A 25630-nucleotide genomic window follows, 5' to 3' on the forward strand; every position below is an offset into this window, starting at 1 on the left:
GACACCTCTTGCAATCTTCAGTCAAATCTTCTGCTTTATCTTGATAATCACGTTGAAGAATACCATCATTGCAGCAAGATTCCCCCTTAGACTGAACTCTCGGTTAATGATGCAAAGTGTTCTCCATTGCTGACATCTTCAGACTAAATAATCTGTTTAAAACAACCAACTGTAGAAATTCCCCCTCAGACGTTGACGTGTATCCCAATATATAGACATGACAATACATGCACGCTTCCGCTGCGCGACTTACTATCGGCGAATCTTCACCCACACGGTTACTTCACCAACATGTATTGGACAAATGACAGAGGCTTCCAATCCACAGCTACTCCCCCTAAACAGATTAGTTTGTATGCAGATTCATCATCGGAGACAAAGACACATCATTAACTTCGTGATTGCGAATCACCAATTTTCAACAGAATTCCCTCCACAAAGCGGAATTCTCACATGCGGAAAATAAATATTTAACATGATTGGCCCATAAATAGTCAGATGCTCCTGACTACCCCACAATAACTCAAACTCAGATTCTCTCCACAAAGCAGAATCTTCAGAATGCGGACAATAAATTAAACTTGGTTGGCCCATAAATAGTCAGATGCTCCTGACTACCCCACAATAACATCATACCTCATCAGTAATCACTTTTCTCTGTTCTTCTATGTTCTTATAACAATCACCACTGTAGAAGCTCAATGAACAAGGGGTTATCCATTAAACTTGTAGACGATAATTCCTTCAGGTAATTGTGCTTTGTTCATCTTCAAATTTGCCGCTTTAACCGTTAAACATTTAAACGCTCTGACTTTGCCGGCAAATATCAGTGAAAATTTCACTGTCACCAAACTTTTTCTGGAATGTGATCAACATGTATAGGATGTCCAGAAAAATCTTCATCACTGACCCGACAATTAACCGAAAATTTCCCGGAAATTTTGTCGAAAAAATTTTATTTTCGCCAAACTTTTTCAGAAGACTTCCCGACTGATAAAAATGGCTTGGGCAAATTTTCGTGTAAGCAGGCGTTCCAGACTTTTTTTTTTTTTTTTTTTTTTTTTTTTTTTTTTTTTTTTTTTTGGTCTGGAACATGTTCGATCGAATGAGAACTGGTTCGGTCGAATGAACCACAGATTCGATCGGATGAAGCACATATTCGATCGGATGAAGAACTGGTTCGATCAGCTATTTGAATTTGACACTTTGAGCGGGAAAACCAGTTCGATCGAATACAAACTGATTCGATCGAATGAAGACATCTGGTTCGATCGAATGAACAGGCTGTCTGGGCGGGAAAACTTGCGTTTGAATTTGACACTTTTGAGCGGGAAGACTGATTCGATCGAATCAGTCAATCGAATAGGCCTATTCGATCGAATGGGGAACTCGTTCGATCGAATGTACTGATTCGACTCCTTCAACGCCAGCCCAGAAAACGCGAAGAACACGAAGAACACACCAACTTTTTAACGTCCAGAACACATAAAATCAAGAGCTCGGCTTGCTAGATCGGTTGTTAGACCTTTCTAGCGGTAACCTTGCTCTGATACCAATTGTAGGACCGGTGACGATCCGAGCAGGTTCGGGACGGAAGGTTTCAACCACAGATCAAAGATAAAAACAAACACTTTATTGATAAACGCGAACGGTTACATGCTTGTTTAAACAGAGAAATCACGATCTATGGCAGGGGGAGGTCGAGCATGGCCTCCCCCCTCATCCGGACAGCACCTGGGCTCCGGGCACGCAAAAACCTCGAAAACCTTACCTGTTCACGACTGAAAGCTGGTATTTATACCCGCTGCCATTCGGTCAGGACTCATTCGATCGAATGAGTCCTATTCGATCGAATGGCAGACTCATTCGATCGAATGAGTCCTATTCGATCGAATGGCAGACTCATTCGATCGAATCAGAAACTGGTTCGATCGAATGAGTATCCATTTGAAAATGCTCTTTCAAATGGATCACTTTCAGCGTGAACCACTACCTAGGTGTACAGCATACAACATAAACATTCTAAACTATTCGCCAAGCGACGGCCACAAAATGTGCACCAACAAAGAGATATCTTGTCAATTATGAAGAAAAGTATGAAGGTCCAGTAGCTTTTGGGAGTGATGAGAATGGTGGAAAGATTGTTGGAAAAGGAATCTTAACAAATGGGAAAGTCTCATTTGATAATGTATTTCATGTTGAAGGTCTTCAGTACAATCTGCTGAGTATATCACAAATGTGTGATAAGGGTTACAAAGTCAGTTTTGATGATTCACACTGTTTCATTTTAAAACCTGAGTTTGTAATTCCACTTGAAATGATTATGATGATGGCACCAAGAAATGGTAACTTGTATGAATTGAATATGAAAGAAGCTATTTCAAGAGGAGGTGCATGTTTTGTTTCCAAAGCCACTGAAAATGAGTCAAAACTGTGTCATGTGAACTTAAAGAACATGAATAGACTTGTCAAAGGTGAGCATGTCATAGGCTTACCTACAAGAGAATTCAAGTTGGAAGATCATTGTGATTCATGTCAAAAGGGAAAACAACACAAATCTACTCATAAGTCAAAACTCATCAACTCAATTGATCAAGTACTTGAATTACTTCACATGGATCTCTTTGGTCCTGTGAGTGTACCAAGTATAGGGAAGAAAAGATATTGTCTGGTGATCATTGATGATTATTCAAGATACACTTGGGTTTATTTCCTAAGTACAAAGGATGAGACTGCAGAGTTGATTAAAGGTTGTGTAAGAATGATTGAGAACAAGTTATATAAGACAGTTAAGATGATGAGAAGTGACAATGGCACTGAGTTCAAGAATGGAGTTATGCAAGAGTCTGTGAAGCAAAAGGAATACAACAACAATTCTCAGCTCCTAGAACTCCTAAACAAAATGGTGTAGCAGAAAGAAGAAACAGAACACTTATTGAAGCTGAAAGAACCATGTTAGCAGGTGCTAATCTGCCTGTCACTTTTTGGGCTGAAGATATAAATACAGCCTGCTATGTTCAAAACAGGATACTTGTCAACAAAAGGCTTAACAAAACTCCATATGAAATATTTCACAACAGAAAGCCTTACATTAAGTTTTTCAAGCCCTTTGGATGCAACTGTTTCCTACTGAACACAAGAGACTATTTGAACAAGTTTTAAACAAAGTCCCTGGATTGTTTCTTTGTTGGATATTCTACACACTCAAAAGCCTACAGAGTCTATTTAAAAGATCACTTGAGTGTTATAGAATCTTCTGACATCATTTTTAATGAGAATCAATTCAATACAGTTGATGGTGCAGCATGGCTGTTTGATCATGAGAAGTTAATAAAGTCTTTCAAGATTTACCCTGAAGACTTTGATGAATCTTTCTACAAGACCAGTGAAATTGAAGAGAAAAAGAAGAAGTCATTGGACTTGGAAGAATTATGGAATAAGGCTGCTGAAAAGGAAAAGGAATATACTTTTTTGAAGAACTCCTCATGTGATATTGGTGAACCTAATCAAGAAAACAATCACAATATTGAACATAATTATACTGAGAACAATCAAGACAATCAAGATGCACAAAATGATCAAGTTCAGAATGAGGGTGACACAAGCAACCAAGCAAGTGGAGAAGAAGCTGCATCTACAGCAAGATTTCAAGATCTATTTCAAAGATTGAACTTAGAAAACATTGGTGAATCTAATTCAAGACAACATAATGATGAAGCACCAGAATTTCATGATGCAGAGACTGATTTGATCATTTAAGTACCAGAACTCAATGAGTCAAATCTTGACACATTTGTGTCTACAGATATGATTGTTCAAACTCCTTATGTGGAAAAGAATCATCCTTCTGAAAACATCATTGGTGATTTACATGAAAGAGTTACAAGAAGTCATTCCAAAATTGCAAACATTTGTCTTTACTCTTGTTTTCTATCCCAAATAGAACCAAAGATCATAGCACAAACATTAAAAGATAATAGTTGGGTGGAAGAAATGCAAGAGGAATTGGCACAATTTAGAGACCTGCATGTGTGGGATCTTGTTGATAAGCCATTTGACAGATTTCAATTGGAACCAAATGGGTTTTTAGAAACAAAAGGGATGAAAGGGGTTTAGTGATTAAGAATAAAGCTAGACTTGTAGGACTGGGATGTCTTCAAGAAGAAGGAATAGACTTTGAGGAAGTTTTTGCACCAGTTGCAAGACTTGAAGCTATCAGGATTTTCTTGCATATGCTGCCTCAAACAACATTAAAGTGTTCCAACTTGATGGTAAGTCTGCATTTCTAAATGGAAAGATTGATGAAGAGGTGTATGTTGCTCAACCTCCAGGTTTTGAGGATCCAATGTATCCAAACAGGGTGTATAAGTTAAACAAAGCCCTTTATGGATTGCATCAGGCTCCTAGAGCATGGTATGATGAGCTGTCAACTCATCTTCTTGAAAATGGTTTCAAAAGAGGAGCCATTGACAAGACACTCTTCTACAAAAGAAAGGGATCAGACTTGCTTCTGGGACAAGTTTATGTGGATGACATCATCTTTGGTTCTACAAATGAACAAATGTGTATGGAGTTTGAAGGGGTAATGAAGTCCAAATACAGCATGAGTTCTATGGGAGAAATGAACTTCTTTCTAGGATTGCAAGTACAACAGAAAGCTGAGGGGATTTTTATTCATCAAAGCAAATACGTGCAGCACATCTTGAACAAGTTCAACTGTCATGAGTACAAGACTGCTTCAACTCCAATGGACACCAAAGAAAAGATGATTGCAGATGAAAAGGGGGAGCCTATAGATGAACATGAATATAGAGCCAAAATTGGATCTCTGATGTATCTGACTGCAACAAGACCAGATATCATGTTTGTTGTATGTGTGTGTGCAAGATTCCAATTAAGTCCAAAAGTCTCCCACATGAATGATGTTAAAAGAATATTCAGATATTTGAAAGGAAGACCAGACTTAGGGATTTGGTATCCAAAGAACCAAGCTTTTGATCTGATTGCATATACAGACAGTGACTATGATGGCTGCAACATGAGCAGAAAGTCAACCTCAGGAGGATGTCAATTTTTGGGTGAAAGGCTAGTGTCATGGCAATGTAAAAAGCAGACTACAGTTTCAATCTCTACTGCAGAAGCTGAATATGTTGCTGCATCTGCCTGTTGTGCACAAGTTCTATGGATTCAAAATCAGATGCTGGACTATGGTTTGAATTTCTTGAACACCCCTATTCTTATTGACAATAATGCTGCATATTTTACTGTTAAAAATCCAGTTCAACATTCTAAAACTATGCACATTGAAATCAGACATCATTTCATCAGAGACTGCAGTGAAAAAGGTTTGATTGAAATGCAAAGGGAAGTGACAATTTGGTTGACCTATTCACCAAACCACTTGATAGAACCAGGTTCAACTTTCTTCTGAAAGCCCTGGGAATGATCACATCTGATGAAATTTTATTAAGGATGTGTGCCTGGTTGTGTGTCTCTCTGTGCTAACTGATTATTTTGACAGAGGTTACACCTTATAAATGTTGATTGAATATGTTTTGAATATGTTTTAAATGAATGTTGATTGAATATGTTTTGAATATGTTTTAAATGAATGTTGATTGAATATGTTTTTAAATATGTTTCAATTGAATGTTGATTGAATATGTTTTAAATATGTTTCAATTGAATGTTGATTGAATATGTTTTAAATGTGTTTCAACTGAATGTTGATTGAATATGTTTTGAATATGTTTTAAATGAATGTTGTTTGAATATGTTTTTGAATATGTTTCAACTGAATAATGATTGAATATGTTTTGAATATGTCACTGATTTGAAGTTAACTGATAGGTGCTTAAGTAAATATCTGTGCAATTTGTTTAAAATTGATGATAATTATTGACTATCAAGTTAACTGATCTGATGTTATGATAAGTAGTTTGATCTGTTTGGGTGAAATTGAATGCTTGTCTGATGTCATGAGTAATCACATGTTTATGGTTACTTGAATATGTTCTTTATCTGATCTATAGATGTTGTTAAGATAGGATAGACATTGAATGTTAGTACAGTCTGTTTTCTTGATGATGTTAAGAATTATTAGATTTGATTATGTGATTCAACTGTTTATGTCAAAATGCGTTTTATGTCAAAATTAAGTGTAACGATTCCGGCAAATCCAGGTATACCCTAGCCGGAATATACTATTTACGTGTTATTTAATATTGATTATATGAATTATAGCACGTTGATACGAATATATATGGTTCACAGTATGAATCATACTCAATTATATAGTGAATCGTATTGGAATTACAATTAACCAATGAACGATTATTGAAACCCGAACGAATCGGGAATTACATTATAGACGAAGTATATAATGTTTAGTGATGTTTACGAAGTATTAATGCTTCGGGATAGGTGAATTATAGCACAGAAAAAGGATTTCGATTTAATGGTACGTCGGTACGCTAAACGAAACCTTTAACACCAAACCAAGCAAGAGACGATCAATCAAGCCGAAAAAGATGCGTAATTATTAATAATATGATGTTTTAATGTCATGGGTTAAGTTTTTAAAGTTTTTAAATCAGTTTTATGTAAATTTTATTTTAACCCGAAAAACGACCATTTTAGGCTCGTTTTAAGCCGAATTACGAGTTTAAACGAGAAACGAACTGAACCAGATTATCCACAACATTATCCGGATTGTGTAATCCAAATGTGTGGCTAATATTGAACTTGTGGGGCCCTCCCACCCCACCTCTTTGGCCGGCCATGTATACACACACACAATTCCATTCTTTACTTTTTTTTTACAACACATTTCACTCATAAACTCTCTCAAATCTCTAACTCTTTCAAGTATTCATCAAATCCATCCATTCTAATCAAGAACACAAGGTATAAACATGTTATAATACATGATCTTTGGTGTTGATTTCTTTATTTTGAGTTGTTTTGCAAGAACAAGAGGTTCCAAGTGAAATATGGGTGAAAACCCGAGATGGAACCGGTTCTTGTATGATCAAGGGATGTATACAAGTTATACAAAGGATCTTGATCCAAGTAATGAGTTAAAAGTGTCTAGAATAAAATTTTACGGTTAAAATCTTGTTAAAATGGATTTCCAAGTGAAAGATGGGTGAAAACCCGAGATGAAACCGACTCTTGCATGATCAAGAGATGTATACATGTTATACAAGGGATCTTGGTCCAAGAAATGAGTAAAAAGAGTCGAGAACGGATTTTTACGGTTAAAACCTTTGTTTTTACTTAAAAACCGACACTATGAAAGAAATGGTTTGATTGTTGGTATAGTTTGCTTGGTATAGTGTTAGTGTGCTTGAAAGTGTTGTATCTAGCGGCTAGCAAAGGCTAGAAACCGAGATCTTTGCGATCTAACGCTAGAAAACACAAGATAGTTCGGTTTTCGTGTGTTATGTGTAAAATGGACAGATTGTTGTGTGCTTAGAGTTGGGTCACGAAATTTCACAGAGATGATCTACACATGAAAATATGAGATCTGTGAATTTTTGGTAATTTTTGGATAAAAGATGAATATTTGGTGAATTTAATGCTCGGTTTTGGCCAAAAATAGTGAAAAATAGCTAAACATGATGAAAAATTCTGGAAAATTTAAGATAAGTTTTTTATAACATATAAAAGTCACTCACAAAATTTGAGCTCAGTTGGAAAAGTCTAAGTAGGCTTTTCGGTGAAACGAGTTCTAGGGCTTTCTAGCTCGGTTTTGGGTGAAAATGGCTTGAAAAATGAGTTTTAAATTCTGGAAAAATTCCAGGAAGTTATGAGGATGACAGAGATCATCCCAGAAAAATTTGGGATTTTTCTAAAGTGTTTTGGTATTTTTGACATATTTAGTGTTTTAATAAGATTTAAAAATAGATAAATAAACGTAAATATAGGAAAATAAATCTGGAAAAATTCCAGGAAGTTATGAGGATGACAGAGATCATCCCAGAAAAATTTGGGATTTTTCTAAAGTGTTTTGGTATTTTTGACATATTTAGTGTTTTAATAAGATTTAAAAATAGATTAATAAATGTAAATATAGGAAAATAAATCTGGAAAAATTCCAGGAGGTTATGAGGATGACAGAGATCATCCCAGAAAAATTTGGGATTTTTCTAAGGTGTTTTGGTATTTTTGACATATTTAGTGTTTTAATAAGGTTTAAAAATAGATAAATAAATGTAAATATAAGAAAATAAATCTGGAAAAAATTTTGTAAAATTTTCTTTCTGTCAAAATAAGTTTTGTGCAAAATTTCAAGACCCGAGACTAAACGGGTAATTATTTGTGCTAAAAAGAACGTAAAAACAAATATTTAAAGCTTAAAACGTGTAAACCGGCAAAGTTCGCATAAGCGAGCTGACTGGTACACGAAAACTTTAAAAATGGACTATTTTCATAAATCTAAGTAAATTAAGTAAAAATAAATCATCCGAAAATAATTCGGATGATTTGGGTAATTTTACCCGATTTTACTGTTTCCGGCACCTAAATGACGGAAACGGGCCCCGCGGCCAAACGGGGTGTCAAACCGAGCTCTAATTTCATCACTTTAACTAAAATAGCATCCAAACACCATTTTTGGGTCGGGTGTGGCCCAAACTCATTTTTGGAACTAAAAACGGATAACCGTGCTAGGCACACAAATCAAGGAAATCATAAAAATGATAATTTTGACCGTCAGACTCTAAGCAATGTCACAATCTGAGTTCTTAGAAGTGTCACGGGGTTAACGTTGTCCCCGAATCGAGTACAGTACTGGGTTAACAATGTGCCCAGATGTACCGATTGATACGTATTTAAGTTATGGGAATTATATAGTAACGACTAGATATTATATTACAGATCCAGGCACGTAGCTGTTCATTATATTACCCACCGACTCACAAAAAGGTGAGTTTTCACGAGCCCCTTTTAATGAATTGTTTCAATTATATTTTCCCGGGGCGGAAAACATGTCTTATTTAAAGTATTTAAGTACATACCGATCGTATGGAAATACTTGTATATTTATATATATATGGTCTGATGCACAGAATATATAAAATGTTTATCATGTGTTATTGTTCTGGGGTAACATAGTTCCCAGGGGTTATTATTGTTCTGGGGTAACATAGTTCCCAGGGGTTATTATTGTTCTGGGGTAACATAGTTCCCAGAAAGTTAATGGAAATGTTCTGGGGTAACATAGTTCCCAGCATGATTATATTGCTAATAAATGACTATTAAAATGATTTGTCAGTGTTTATTTAAATTAGTGAAACTCACCAACTATTCGTAGTTGACCCGTTTTCTTTACATGTTTTCTAGGTATGCCCAAGTTGGAATGATAGATATGTGCTTAACTATCTGTGCTACCTGTTGGAAGCTTGCTGCTCTATGTTTTGTAATGAATTTATTAATGTCTTATCGGTAAAATATGTGTGTAACACCTAGACAGTAACGAAACTCGCAACAATGTAATATGTTATAAATTAATGTAGTGGTGTTTTCCTTATAAGCAATGCTGTTGATATCAGATGTGTCTGTTGCATCCCGTGTACGTTTCCGCTGCGGTTACGGGGTGTTACAGAACTTGGTATCAGAGCCATTGGTTATAAAGAATTAGGATGTCTGAAAGAGATACCTAAAATATAACCAGTAGCTCAAGTATTATAGGATCTGAATATCAACTAATAATAATTGTGACGAGATCGGGATGAACTTGGATGGACAAGTGGGTTATTATGGTCCGGAACATAATAACAGACTTGTCTGCACGAGGGAATTCAGGGGAAGTCACGGGGAATTTAAATAGGTAAAATTGGCAACATATGTGTAAATATATGATAATATTATTATGTGGTAAAATTGTATAAGTAAGTGCATGTTAATTTGATTTTGAATTACACTATGAAAAGGGACTATATGTTTGTTAACTTGTGTGCAGGTAAAAATGGCAAGAACACCTAGTGTGTCGACGGAAGAGGACCCGGAAGAGGTCAGTTCCGGGGCCTCTGGAAGCCCAAGTGTAGCACCCAGCTCCGAGCCTTCGGAGGCTAGTCATAGTACTTCTAGACAGACCACCCCAGCTAGGAGTGCTAGTTTACCCTCCCCTGCTAGGGTTACCAGGTCTCCTACCCCGCCCGCACCACAGACCGCCTCGATTCCCCCCAGACACGGTCCCCGCCTCACGGCGCGGATCAGTGCCCCGTATGTTCCGCCCACTGTTACCCCACCCAGATCCACTTACCATAGGGGCGAGTCCTCCCGCCCCCAGTCCGAGCCTGCGACCCTACCTGTGTGGGGTCTTCCGAGGCAGGAACGGGACTTGGCGGCTTGGCTACGTGTTCTCACCGAACAGGTGAACGAGCACTCTGCCGCCCTGGTCGTGGGGGTACAGAGGCGGGCGTACCTCGGGGACAGCATACTGGACCACCAGTATGCTATTAACCAGTTAAAGAGGGAGTGCTCATACTCCCACTGGTTGATCGGCCAGATGGAAACCCGAATGCGGGTTATGGTGGCGGTGTTGGTGGTGCTGGTGGCGGTGTTGGTGGGGTTGGTTTACCACCATGTGTAGATGTGTTAGATGGTAGAATCTTGAACCGCTTTTTGATACTCCATGTGAGCAGTTAGTGGTGATGCTAACATGGAGTGAATCTTGTTTAGTGATGATACAACCACTGGCCCATAGGGGGTCTCTTTTAGGGCATATCATTATCGATACTTTTGGGTATCATTCAAGCACTGACCCTTTTACGGGTTATGTCGAGATGATACCGACATAGGGCCCTTGTAATAAAACTTAGTTATGTAATGTTGACTGGAAAGTATGTAAACTGATGTTGGTGTAATATGTATCCATGTTTACTAATGAATGAAATATGTATTGTGTTTTATAATTTGAAATGGTATTGATTATATGTATTTCTTGATGTTGTGTAGAATGGCACCGAAACGATCAACGAAAATATCGGAAGTAGATGTGAGCCGTTTGATTGCTCAACAGTTGGAGGCGGCGATACCGGATATAGTATCGCGCATCGCCGCAAGTATTAATAACTCGACCAATCCAACCCCTCCGAGCAATCAAACGCCCATAAATAATGACGGGGAACAAAATGCTAATCCTCCAAGGAATGATAACACTATTCCGAGTAATGACGCACCGCCTAGGGTGGTCGTTACTGACAGCAATGGCCCTATACCTACGGTAGAGACAAACCGTACTGAACCAATTCGCGCATCCAGGGGATGTTCGATCAAGGATTTCATGCTGTGCAAGCCATTAGAGTTTAGCGGGTCTGAAGGACCGAATGGGTTAGTTAAATGGATAGAGAAAATAGAATCAGTGGTGAATATTAGCAACTGTCCCGAGGATTGTATCGTTAAGTACGCCACCTGTACATTCACCGACCATGCCTTGACATGGTGGAACACCATAGTACAGACTCGAGGTCAGGTGGCGACAAACCACATGACCTGGACGGAGCTTAAGGCTCTTGTGTTGGAACATTTCTGTCCAAAGAATGAATTGCAGAAACTGGAAAATGAGTTGTGGAATCTGGAGATGAAGGGAGCGGACCACTTGGGTTATACCAATCGGTTTAATGAACTGTCACGCTTAGTACCGTGGTTGGTCACCCCGGAGACGAAGAGGGTGGAACGTTATATCTGGGGACTTACTCCGGTAGTGAGGAGCATAGTCAACGCGGGGGGACACCGGACGTATGAAAGTGCAGTGACACAGGCTGGCATAGTCACGTATGATTTCTTGCGGAGCGGATCACTAAAAGTGACAGGAGAATCCGCTGGGGGAAAACGGGGTACGCATGATCATAGAATCCAAGAAAAGCAGCAAAGCAAACGAGCTAGGCCCGCTGCCCAGAGCTATGCCATGACTAGTTCGGGCGGAAGGCAAGAACCGCAGAAGGGAACGTTTCCTAGGTGCGGGAAATGTGGTTACCACCATAGTGGCGTGTGCAAAGAGGTGGTGTGCCACTGGTGCGGCAGGATTGGGCACACAGCACCAAAATGTAGGACAAACCTGAACAACCTAAATCGACAACCGCAACCAATTCGTGCTCAACCATTTAGGACCCAACCAGCCCTGCAGCAAAACCCGCAAGGAAACCAAATGGTGACCACTAGCCGTGCCTGCTACGAATGCGGCAGCACGGATCACTTCAAAAGAAACTGCCCGAAACTGAACCAAGGAGGAAACGGGAGACAACCCACGGGTCAGGCATCGTCGTCCAACCCGGCGAGAAGCCGAGCTTTCGTGATAGGGGCGAGCGAAGCACGCCAGGACCCCAGCGTAGTGACAGGTACATTCCTTGTTTCTGACCATTACGCTTCAGTATTATTTGATACGGGTGCTGATAGAAGTTTTGTCTCCGTTAAATTCCTATTAATAGCAAACATGCCGGTTAGTGAATCCATAGAACCCTATACCGTAGAAGTCGCTAACGGTAAGACCATGATAGTCAATCAAATCGTTCGGAATTGTCCTTTTATTCTAAACGAACAATCCTTTCTGATTGACTTGTTACCGGTAGAACTGGGTAGTTTTGATGTGATAGTGGGAATGGATTGGTTAGCACGCAACAAGGTAGAAATAAATTGTGAAAAGAAAGTCGTCAAGATCCGGGTGTCGGATGACGAGGAAGTATTAGTGCAGGGAGAAAAATCCGGCACCATGATACCATTTATATCCCACCTCAAGGTGTTGAAATATATACGTCATGGATGTGTGGCGTATCTAGCGAGCCTGACGGCCGCTGATTCTGAGGAAAAACGGGTGGACGATATTCCAGTGGTGCACGAATTTCCACAAGTTTTCCCAGAAGAACTTCCTGGATTACCGCCAACCCGACAAGTTGAATTCAGAATCGACTTACTTCCTCAAGCTGGCCCTGTTGCTAAGGCCCCTTACAGACTTGCACCGTCCGAGATGCAAGAATTATCCAACCAGTTGCAGGAATTGTTGGATAAGGGATTTATTCGTCCCAGCTATTCCCCGTGGGGTGCACCTGTACTATTTGTGAAAAAGAAGGACGGAAGCCTTCGAATGTGCATTGACTACAGGGAATTGAACAAATTAACCATCAAAAATAGGTATTCTCTTCCCCGAATCGATGATTTGTTCGACCAACTACAAGGTGCGAGCTATTTCTCAAAGATTAATCTTAGATCGGGATACCACCAAGTTAAAATTCAGGAGGAGGATATCCCAAAAACCGCGTTTCGGACTCGCTACGGCCACTATGAATTTTTAGTTATGCCTTTTGGACTAACAAATGCGCCAGCGGTGTTCATGGATCTCATGAACCGAGTCTGTAAACCCTATCTTGACAAATTCGTCATTGTATTTATTGACGATATTTTGATTTACTCAAAGAGTAAAGAAGAGCACGAGCAACACTTAAAGTTAGTTTTAGAGCTCCTGGATCAGGAGAAGTTATTTGCAAAATTCTCCAAGTGTAACTTCTGGTTACAAGAGGTGCAATTCCTCGGTCACGTTATAAACCACCAAGGAATACACGTTGATCCGAGTAAGGTTGAAGCAATTAAGAATTGGCAAGCGCCCAAATCTCCAAAGGAAATCCGCCAATTCTTAGGCTTAGCTGGATACTATCGTCGATTTATAGAGAACTTTTCCAGCATCGCCCAACCTTTAACCCTCCTGACTCAAAAGGATCGGAAGTATGAATGGGGTGAGGAGCAGGAAACGGCGTTTCAAACGCTAAAACAAAGATTGTGCCAAGCGCCAATCTTAAGTCTCCCCGACGGAGACGATGGATTTGTTGTATATTGTGACGCATCCCGTAAAGGGTTAGGATGCGTGTTGATGCAAAATAAAAAGGTCATAGCCTATGCGTCTCGACAGTTGAAAGTTCATGAGAAAAACTACACTACTCATGACTTGGAACTGGGAGCAGTCATCTTTGCACTTAAAATCTGGAGACACTACCTCTACGGTACAAAGTGCACCATCTTCACTGATCATAAAAGTTTGCAGCACATATTCGATCAGAAAGAACTGAATATGAGACAACGAAGGTGGGTCGAGTTACTAAGTGACTATGACTGTGACATCCGATATCACCCCGGCAAGGCTAACGTTGTAGCCGATGCCTTGAGTAGGAAAGATCGAGTTAAGCCACTACGCGTGCGAGCGTTGGGAATGGTAGTCCAATCGAGCCTTTCGGATTTGATTCGAGTCGCTCAACGCGAGGCGTTGAAAGAGGACCAATTGGATAAAGAAGGACTTTACGGGAATGAGAAGAATTTCGAACAGCGTGTGGACGAAATTCTCTATTTCAAAAATCGGATTTGGATCCCGACCCTCCATGACCTTCGTGATTTGATCATGGATGAAGCGCATAAATCGAAATATTCCATACATCCGGGATCAGATAAAATGTACAAGGATGTGAAAGAATTTTACTGGTGGCCGGGTATGAAAAAGGATATAGCCACCTACGTCGGCAAGTGTACGACGTGCGCGAGGGTTAAGGCGGAACACCAGAAACCCTCGGGGATGTTACAACAACCGGAGATTCCCGAATGGAAATGGGAGCAAATCACAATGGATTTCGTGACACATCTCCCTAAGACATCCCGGGGAAATGATGCAATTTGGGTAATCGTGGATCGATTAACCAAATCGGCACATTTTATTCCGATTAGGAATACTTTTAACACTGAGAGACTTGCGCAAATTTATATAAATGAAATAGTGTCTCGTCATGGCATCCCCATCTCGATCATCTCCGATAGGGATAGCCATTTCACCTCCAAACTTTGGCAAGCTGTCCAAGAAGCGTTGGGAACACGTATTGACCTAAGCACAGCTTACCACCCTCAGACCGATGGTCAGTCTGAGAGGACCATTCAAACTTTAGAGGATTTGCTTCGTGCCTGCGTACTGGACTTTAAGGGAAATTGGGATCAACATCTCCCACTCGTTGAATTTTCCTATAATAACAGTTACCATAGCAGTATAAAGGCAGCACCTTATGAAGCATTGTATGGGCGGAAGTGCCGATCACCACTTTGCTGGTCTGAAGTGGGGGACCCGCAGGTCATTAGATCGGATCTGGTCCAGGAGACGACCAGCAAGATTCTTGAAATTAAGAACAACCTGAAAGCCGCGCGGGATCGGCAGAAGAGTTATGCCGATACCCGTCGGAAACCGTTGTCATTTGAGAAGGGTGAAAAAGTATATCTGAAAGTATCACCCTGGAAAGGAGTGGTCAGATTTGGAAAGGCGGGGAAGTTGGCCCCTAGATATATTGGACCATTCATTATTACTGCGAAAATCGGTCCGGTAGCTTACCGATTAGAACTGCCTGAGGAACTAAGTGCAGTTCATAACGTGTTTCATGTGTCAAATTTGAAAAGATGTCTGGCGGATGAGACATCGGTGTTACCCTTAGAGGGTGTTCAAATAAATGATAAGCTCAACTTCGTAGAGGAGCCCATTGAAATAGTGGACGGTAAGATCAAGCAACTTAGACACAATAAGATCTCGTTGGTCAAAGTTAGATGGAATTCGCAACGAGGCCCAGAATTTACTTGGGAACGAAAGGATGAATTTCGGAAGAAATACCCCCACCTATTTCCTCAAAAGGAAGTAGTTGACGCGTAAAATTTCGAGGACGAAATTTTTATAACGGGGGGAGAATGTAACGATTCCGGCAAATCCAGGTATACCCTAGCCGGAATATACTATTTACGTGTTATTTAATATTGATTATATGAATTATAGCACGTTGATACGAATATATATGGTTCACAGTATGAATCATACTCAATTATATAGTGAATCGTATTGGAATTACAATTAACCAATGAACGATTATTGAAACCCGAACGAATCGGGAATTACATTATAGACGAAGTATATAATGTTTAGTGATGTTTACGAAGTATTAATGCTTCGGGATAGGTGAATTATAGCACAGAAAAAGGATTTCGATTTAATGGTACGTCGGTACGCTAAACGAAACCTTTAACACCAAACCAAGCAAGAGACGATCAATCAAGCCGAAAAAGATGCGTAATTATTAATAATATGATGTTTTAATGTCATGGGTTAAGTTTTTAAAGTTTTTAAATCAGTTTTATGTAAATTTTATTTTAACCCGAAAAACGACCATTTTAGGCTCGTTTTAAGCCGAATTACGAGTTTAAACGAGAAACGAACTGAACCAGATTATCCACAACATTATCCGGATTGTGTAATCCAAATGTGTGGCTAATATTGAACTTGTGGGGCCCTCCCACCCCACCTCTTTGGCCGGCCATGTATACACACACACAATTCCATTCTTTACTTTTTTTTTACAACACATTTCACTCATAAACTCTCTCAAATCTCTAACTCTTTCAAGTATTCATCAAATCCATCCATTCTAATCAAGAACACAAGGTATAAACATGTTATAATACATGATCTTTGGTGTTGATTTCTTTATTTTGAGTTGTTTTGCAAGAACAAGAGGTTCCAAGTGAAATATGGGTAAAAACCCGAGATGGAACCGGTTCTTGTATGATCAAGGGATGTATACAAGTTATACAAAGGATCTTGATCCAAGTAATGAGTTAAAAGTGTCTAGAATAAAATTTTACGGTTAAAATCTTGTTAAAATGGATTTCCAAGTGAAAGATGGGTGAAAACCCGAGATGAAACCGACTCTTGCATGATCAAGAGATGTATACATGTTATACAAGGGATCTTGGTCCAAGAAATGAGTAAAAAGAGTCGAGAACGGATTTCTACGGTTAAAACCTTTGTTTTTACTTAAAAACCGACACTATGAAAGAAATGGTTTGATTGTTGGTATAGTTTGCTTGGTATAGTGTTAGTGTGCTTGTAAGTGTTGTATCTAGCGGCTAGCAAAGGCTAAAAACCGAGATCTTTGCGATCTAACGCTAGAAAACACAAGATAGTTCGGTTTTCGTGTGTTATGTGTAAAATGGACAGATTGTTGTGTGCTTAGAGTTGGGTCACGAAATTTCACAGAGATGATCTACACATGAAAATATGAGATCTGTGAATTTTTGGTAATTTTTGGATAAAAGATGAATATTTGGTGAATTTAATGCTCGGTTTTGGCCAAAAATAGTGAAAAATAGCTAAACATGATGAAAAATTCTGGAAAATTTAAGATAAGTTTTTTATAACATATAAAAGTCACTCACAAAATGTGAGCTCAGTTGGAAAAGTCTAAGTAGGCTTTTCGGTGAAACGAGTTCTAGGGCTTTCTAGCTCGGTTTTGGGTGAAAATGGCTTGAAAAATGAGTTTTAAATTCTGGAAAAATTCCAGGAAGTTATGAGGATGACAGAGATCATCCCAGAAAAATTTGGGATTTTTCTAAAGTGTTTTGGTATTTTTGACATATTTAGTGTTTTAATAAGATTTAAAAATAGATAAATAAACGTAAATATAGGAAAATAAATCTGGAAAAATTCCAGGAAGTTATGAGGATGACAGAGATTATCCCAGAAAAATTTGGGATTTTTCTAAAGTGTTTTGGTATTTTTGACATATTTAGTGTTTTAATAAGATTTAAAAATAGATAAATAAATGTAAATATAGGAAAATAAATCTGGAAAAATTCCAGGAATTTATGAGGATGACAGAGATCATCCCAGAAAAATTTGGGATTTTTCTAAGGTGTTTTGGTATTTTTGACATATTTAGTGTTTTAATAAGGTTTAAAAATAGATAAATAAATGTAAATATAAGAAAATAAATCTGGAAAAAATTTTGTAAAATTTTCTTTCTGTCAAAATAAGTTTTGTGCAAAATTTCATGACCCGAGACTAAACGGGTAATTATTTGTGCTAAAAAGAACGTAAAAACAAATATTTAAAGCTTAAAACGTGTAAACCGGCAAAGTTCGCATAAGCGAGCTGACTGGTACACGAAAACTTTAAAAATGGACTATTTTCATAAATCTAAGTAAATTAAGTAAAAATAAATCATCCGAAAATAATTCGGATGATTTGGGTAATTTTATCCGATTTTACTGTTTCCGGCACCTAAATGACGGAAACGGGCCCCGCGGCCAAACGGGGTGTCAAACCGAGCACTAATTTCATCACTTTAACTAAAATAGCATCCAAACACCATTTTTGGGTCGGGTGTGGCCCAAACTCATTTTTGGAACTAAAAACGGATAACCGTGCTAGGCACGCAAATCAAGGAAATCATAAAAATGATAATTTTGACCGTCAGACTCTAAGCAATGTCACAATCTGAGTTCTTAGAAGTGTCACGGGGTTAACGTTGTCCCCGAATCGAGTACAGTACTGGGTTAACAATGTGCCCAGATGTACCGATTGATACGTATTTAAGTTATGGGAATTATATAGTAACGACTAGATATTATATTACAGATCCAGGCACGTAGCTGTTCATTATATTACCCACCGACTCACAAAAAGGTGAGTTTTCACGAGCCCCTTTTAATGAATTGTTTCAATTATATTTTCCCGTGGCGGAAAACATGTCTTATTTAAAGTATTTAAGTACATACCGAACGTATGGAAATACTTGTATATTTATATATATATGGTCTGATGCACAGAATATATAAAATGTTTATCATGTGTTATTGTTCTGGGGTAACATAGTTCCCAGGGGTTATTATTGTTCTGGGGTAACATAGTTCCCAGGGGTTATTATTGTTCTGGGTTAACATAGTTCCCAGGGGTTATTATTGTTCTGGGGTAACATAGTTCCCAGAAAGTTAATGGAAATGTTCTGGGGTAACATAGTTCCCAGCATGATTATATTGCTAATAAATGACTATTAAAATGATTTGTCAGTGCTTATTTAAATTAGTGAAACTCACCAACTATTCGTAGTTGACCCGTTTTCTTTACATGTTTTCTAGGTATGCCCAAGTTGGAATGATTGATATGTGCTTAACTATCTGTGCTACCTGTTGGAAGCTTGCTGCTCTATGTTTTGTAATGAATTTATTAATGTCTTATCGGTAAAATATGTGTGTAACACCTAGACAGTAACGAAACTCGCAACAATGTAATATGTTATAAATTAATGTAGTGGTGTTTTCCTTATAAGCAATGCTGTTGATATCAGATGTGTCTGTTGCATCCCGTGTACGTTTCCGCTGCGGTTACGCGGTGTTACATTAAGTGATTTAATGAATTTTATAATGAATTTTGTATAAATACTTTATTTTGATCAAAACATGAGCAAGTTGATTAATGGTGTAGAGATATAATAAAATTATTCAGTTCAAGCTTTAAAGAAGCTTAAAAAAAGGGATTTTTAAAGAGAAGTCTCAAGTAGTTGTTTTTGCTGAAAACTATGTCATTTGCCCAGTTGGAAGGACATGCACTTGTGTATGTTTGGTCCTTAAATCTCTATAGATTCAAAGGATAGCCATTGACCTAAAAACTGAATGCATTTGGGGCAATTATGATTTGTTTCTTATTCCTTCACTTAAAACTATGTCAATAGCTCTAACTTTGAAAGGACATATATTCCCATGTATGTTTGGTCCTGTTGACCACTTTTGGTCAAACAGGATAGCCATTAACCTGACAATAAAGAGATATTGTAGTGATTGAATATTAAACTGTGATTATTGGGAAATGATAGTACATTGACTACTTAGCTGATCATATGGAATTAATAGGCTAAAAAGACCTTAGTATAGTCATTAACATGTATGGTTGCTTTCCCATGATGATGTAAAATCTAAGGTGATATAAACATAATGAATATGCTAATCTTTATGTGGAGATGCATAGTTGTCTTTGCATGTCTCAAGATAAATCTCTCCGAATGATAGGCAGAAAAGTGATTAACCAGTCATACACGAGCCTGTTGTTGTTTGGTCAACCAAAATTGAAACATCTTTAAATATGACAAAGTACATGCTTTAAGAAAATTTGAGAAAATATCAAAAACAAGGGGAAGAATGAATAAATCAACCAAAAGTTGTTGAGTGTTTTAAATATTTTATCAAACAAGAGGGTTACAACAAGAAATACAAAGATATTGGCAAATTCTGTCTCATCTTGAATGAAAGGCATGTTGCTAACTGTAAGTCCAACGTTCAACCTCTATATATGTTTGAATCTAAAAATTCAAAAATACAATAAGTTCTGTCATACAAAAACTATTTTTGACCAAATACAGGAGGTTGGAGTCAAATTGGGGTGATCTGGGGAAAGCCAAATAAGCTTTGAGAAGAGATATGAGGCATCATAGCACAGTGTTGACAATTAATGCATTATGCTTTAAATGAACCTAAATCATATCACCAAAGAGATGAAATTCATGCTAAGTTTATACCTGCTGTTAACCTATCTATGTTGTCATAATAATGCTGAGAGTGAAGTATTGAGATAGCTACTTAGTCAATATGATCCCATTCTTGAGATCTTTTCAGTAAATGGAAGAAACTGTTTTGAAGAGAAATATAACTGAAATTTGATCTCTAAATGCACCATTTGCTCTTAAACTATGATCTAAAATGAAAAATATATTTTGACAAAGTGGTTTAAGTCAAAAAGTGTTGCATTTTGCCTAAAATAGGTTGAATATGTAAGTTCGGGTAAGGTTTGATACCTCATAACCTTTCCGAGCACAAACTGTTTGATTATGTATTTTCGGGTAAGGTTTAATGATATACAACCTTTCCGGGTACAAAACAGTTGATTATGTGTGAATATGTTGTTTCGGGTAAGCTTTGATAATTTTCAACCTTTCCGAGTAAGCTTAATCATTTTTGACTAACTTTATGATTTTCGGGCATGCTTTGAAGTGTTTACACTTTCCGGGTAGAGTACACTGTTGTACTCATTTCCCGAGCAAGCTTGAAGTCTTGAGATGATTATGTGTTGTTATAGCTAGTTTTTAACAAGGTATTCTTATTTCGAGCAAGCTATGAATGTTATATGCTGATTGTGATTTCAAGCAAACTTTATGAACTTAGTCAAGTACATCAAGTAAGCTTGTGATTTGTGTGAATATGTTGTTAGGAAAGGTTTGTTAATCTTTCCGGGCATGCTTAGATATTACTATTTAAGTTTGTCATTTTTCGGGTATGGTTTGACAAGTTGAAATCCCTCGGGTAAGGGCATACCTGATGATTGAATGTGTTTATCCTAGCAAGCTTAGTGCTAACATAGGATTTTCGGGCAAGCTCTATGAAATTTTAGACTATAGCACACTTAAATGTCTATGTGTTTTAATTTCATTCCAAGCATGCTCTGTGATATGTGTGTTTATGATTTCTTTGAAATTATAAGTGTTTTCAGGCAAACTTTGTTTTCCGGGCACACTTTATATTCCGGGTACACTTTTCTTCCCTCAATATACTTGGTAATTTCAAAACTTAACTTTCCGAGTACACTGTCTGCTGGATATCCTTTTCCGGGCACACTTTGTACTATATGAAGGTTATTCGGGTATACATTGCATTAGAAAGGTGTTCGGGCACACTATTCTCTTGAATGGTTGCACGGGCACACTATGTTTTTCAAGTATGCTTGATTGAATATGTTAGTTAGTATGATAAAATTGATTATGATTCTTATTAGGGTTCATGCTAGAGAAGTTTTAATTTGAAATTGAGAAATCTATGTGGGGATCTTAATTGATTCTTAGTAAGGATGTTTATTTGATATTATACTTGGTTATTTGCCTTGTAATTAATTTCTCAAGAAATCTAGTACTTCGGGTAAGCTTTCTTCATCATGTCTTAACTTTAAATCGAGCAAGGTTCATAAATAAACGAATTCGGGCAAACTTTGTATATCCAAAATGAAAATTTTCCAAGCAAAGTTTGACCGGGTAAGGTTTGTAAGTGGAAGTATACCGAGTAGACTTTGGATATATTAATCTTTCGAGTAAGGTCTTATGAACTTAAATGAAATTAAATGTTAATATATCAAGTGGATAATGTTATTGGTTGACAGCTAATAATTCACAAAAGGACAAAGAGCATTTAAAACCCACTTTCAAAAGGTATAAAATAGGGAGATAGGCAAATTTTTCAACATTATTTCCCTCTCTCTTCTTCCACTGTAAATCCTTACTCTCAAAGAAACACACTTTACCTTATCTTTACACACTTTACCACTTCTGGATATATATTCCAAAGCAATCATTCCTTAAATAGATAAGGAATTTATAAGCTAAAAGACAAAACACTTTTCAAATTTCTCACTTTACCTAGCATGTAAAAGAAAAAGGCAGAAACAAAAGAACTTTATTTGCAATTTTGGCAGAAAAATTGCAGATATGTACTTTACGTTTGTCTTAACTCTCATTAAAAGAAGACCTGCATATGCTATTCAAAATTGAAACTTCACATTTCAAGAGTAACTTACATTTGTGTTTTGTGCAGATTCCTATATCATTCAAGACAACGGTTTGAATTGAAATATTATTTATACCTTAATTTTTTTTAAATACTTACTTTGAGATCTAACTGATAATTGTGTGTTCATTGATATAACAGAAAATCAGCAATGGATCCAACTCCAAGTAATTCCAATTCCTACAAACATCATCTTTCTGAAGAACTGAAGAAAGCATTGCAACGAGTTCAAACCCTAATGTCTGAGGTTGAGAAGATCTCAGCTGCCCCAAAACAGGGGGATAAATCACTGAATCATGGGGAGAATTCACTGAAGCTTCTCTCAGTTTATGAAAAGAACAGCTCAGATGATGAAATTGACAACATTCCAAAAGATGAAAAGAAAAAACTAGAGAAAAGGAAGAAACTAAAAGGAAAAGAAATTGCTCAAGAATATGAAACTCAGACTATCAATTTTCAAGAAAACAGAATGGTCTCAAATATGAATGAATATGAATTAGAAGCAGAAAGAGTGTATATGCAAAGAATGAAAGAAATTTATGACAGAGAACTTCTAATTCAAAGGCTAACTAACAAAGATCTTGAAGAACAAGAGAGTTTGTTGAAAATGTTTGAAGATGAGAAAATGCTAAAAGATGAAGTGAAGAATGTTAATCAGAAGGATGTACCTCAAGAACTGATTGAAAAATGCTTGAATAATCAAGAAATTCCAAATGGTGTGGTAGTCTCTCTGCTCAAACTAATTAAGCAAGAAGAACCAGAGAAAGAGATAAAAGAGAAACTAGACACTGTCATTGACAAGATTTCAAAGGCTTTGAATGAAGAAAAGACTGTTCAAGACAAAATGAAAGATGAATTGGAAGAAGATATGAACATTCAAAAGTTCTTGAGCAAATATGGTGGTAAACCAAAATTTTTGGTTAAAAATGGAATTCCTTTTGATTATATGTAAAAGTCATGAAAAGAAAAGAGATTTTGAGCAACTTCAAGAAAATGAAAAGACAACAGTTAAACATGAAAAATGGAGCTGCCCAATCTCTAGTTGGTAAGAACAAAGGAATATCCAAAAAGATGGTTGATCTATCAAGGATGACAATGAAGGGGAAATCCAAAGTAGAGAAATTCTGCAAACAGACAACATCCTTGCTCTCAAAATAGAACAATACAAAGAAAAGGTAGATGTCTGTGACGACTCAAGAAAAATCAAAGCAGATGCACTTGAAGATGGATAAACCCTTTGTCGAGATTGCAGTAAAAGCCAAAAACCATTCAGTCAACTACAATGTTATGCCAAGTGGAGTATTTTATGACTCCAGGACTGAACATCTGAATGTTATGATGGAAAATGGAGAGATTGTGAAGATCTTCTCTAAGAATGACTTCAGAAAATTCAGTCTATGGCAATTATCTTTACTTGCAACACTACATCTCTCAGATTATAATGTAAGGCAAAGGCCTACAAGTGCTAAGCAATCAGAACTGTTAAGATTCTTAAGAGAGCAGGAAAAGTTGGATTTTCCATGCCTAAACAAGCATCTCTAGATAAACTAAAGAATCTTTGAATAGGCTTTGTTTTGTAATGTCTTCGAACAACTCTCTGAATATGTAATTTTGATTGCTAATTTGATGTGTATTTTTGCCAAGTGTAAGTAACCATAGAAATTTTTTGGGTCAGATGAGGTGTTCCAATCTAGGGGGAGATTATTGGGTCAAGAAATTGACCTAAAGGGAGATTGTTGAGTCAAAGATTTGACCTAAATGAAGTACATGGAAGATTGGAATCTTCTCAACCTCCTCTGAATTTGCTATGTAATGGATCCGAGCACACCTTAGACATCCGAGCAAGCTTTTACTTAGCCGAGTACGATATTTTGCCTACCGGGCAAGGTTTACTTCAAGTATTCTTCTTAAGTGGATATCCGAGCAGGGTTTGCAAATTAGTGCATTGCCGAGTAAGGTACACTAGTTTATGTAAATCCGAGCAAGGTTCACTTTATCAAGCAAGTCTGTTCTTCAGAGCCAAGTATATTACTCTTCCGAGTAAGGTTTGGTTCACCAAGTCCAAGAAGCCAAGAAATTGGAAGACCGGGCAAGGTATTCATTAATAAATATAGTCCAAGTATGCTTGATGACCTAAAAGAATATCTCTAAGTAATATCGGGCAAGGTTCAGCTCAAGCAAGGAACAGTACTCCCGAGTATACTTTGCTAATAAGTTATTTTAATAGCAAAGAGCTGAAATGGATCATTTAAGAACAAGGTTGCTCGTAAGGAGTTGTCGGGCAAAGTCTGGCAAATTCAAGAAGACTGAAGTCTACTCGGTTAGTATTTTACTTAGTGAAATACTCATTAAGTAAAGTCTACCCGGAAACTGATCCCGAGCACACTTCTATGTTACCAAGTTATGAAGGATGGCCGAGCATACTTGGAAAGACAAGACTGATGCAAAGCCTACCCGGATGTGACACTCGTCAATTTCAGGTTAACTCCGTTAATCCAAACTCTGTCAATTCAAACTTAAGATCACTTGATCTATAACGCACATCTCATTACATTTAAACTAGGGTTTTAAATGACGCTTCAGAACTCGGTACGGTCACTACGAGTTTTCGGTTATGCCTTTTGGCTTAACCAACGCACCAGCCGTATTTATGGATCTCATGAACAGAGTATGCAAGGCGTACCTCGACAAGTTTGTGATTGTTTTCATTGATGATATCCTCGTCTACTCCAAAAACAAGAACGACCATGAAGAACACCTGAGATTGATCTTAGAATTGCTAAAGAAGGAAACACTGTACGCTAAACTCACGAAATGCGAATTTTGGCTTCGCGAGGTTCACTTCTTAGGACATGTGATCAATGAGAATGGTATCCATGTCGATCCCAGTAAAGTAGAGGTCATCAAAAACTGGGAAGCACCTAAGACTCCGACTGAGGTGCGACAATTCCTAGAACTGGCTGGCTACTACCAGCGTTTTATCGAGGGATTTTCAAAGATTGCTCAACCCCTCACCGCTTTGACTCACAAGGGTACTAAGTACAATTGGGGTGACGCGCAAGAATTCTCTTTCCAACTATTGAAAACCAAATTCTGTAGCGCTCCTATCCTAGCCCTTCCCGAGGGAACAGAAAATTTTGAGGTACATTGTGACGCATCGATACAAGGTCTCGGTTGCGTGCTGATGCAACTCGAGAAAGTTATAGCCTATGCCTCTCGACAACTACGGATTCATGAG

Source organism: Bidens hawaiensis, unplaced genomic scaffold (assembly GCF_021521415.1).
Source record: "Bidens hawaiensis isolate Kalapana, Puna unplaced genomic scaffold, B.hawaiensis_p1.1 tig00007860_1, whole genome shotgun sequence".
Lineage (NCBI taxonomy): Eukaryota > Viridiplantae > Streptophyta > Magnoliopsida > Asterales > Asteraceae > Bidens > Bidens hawaiensis.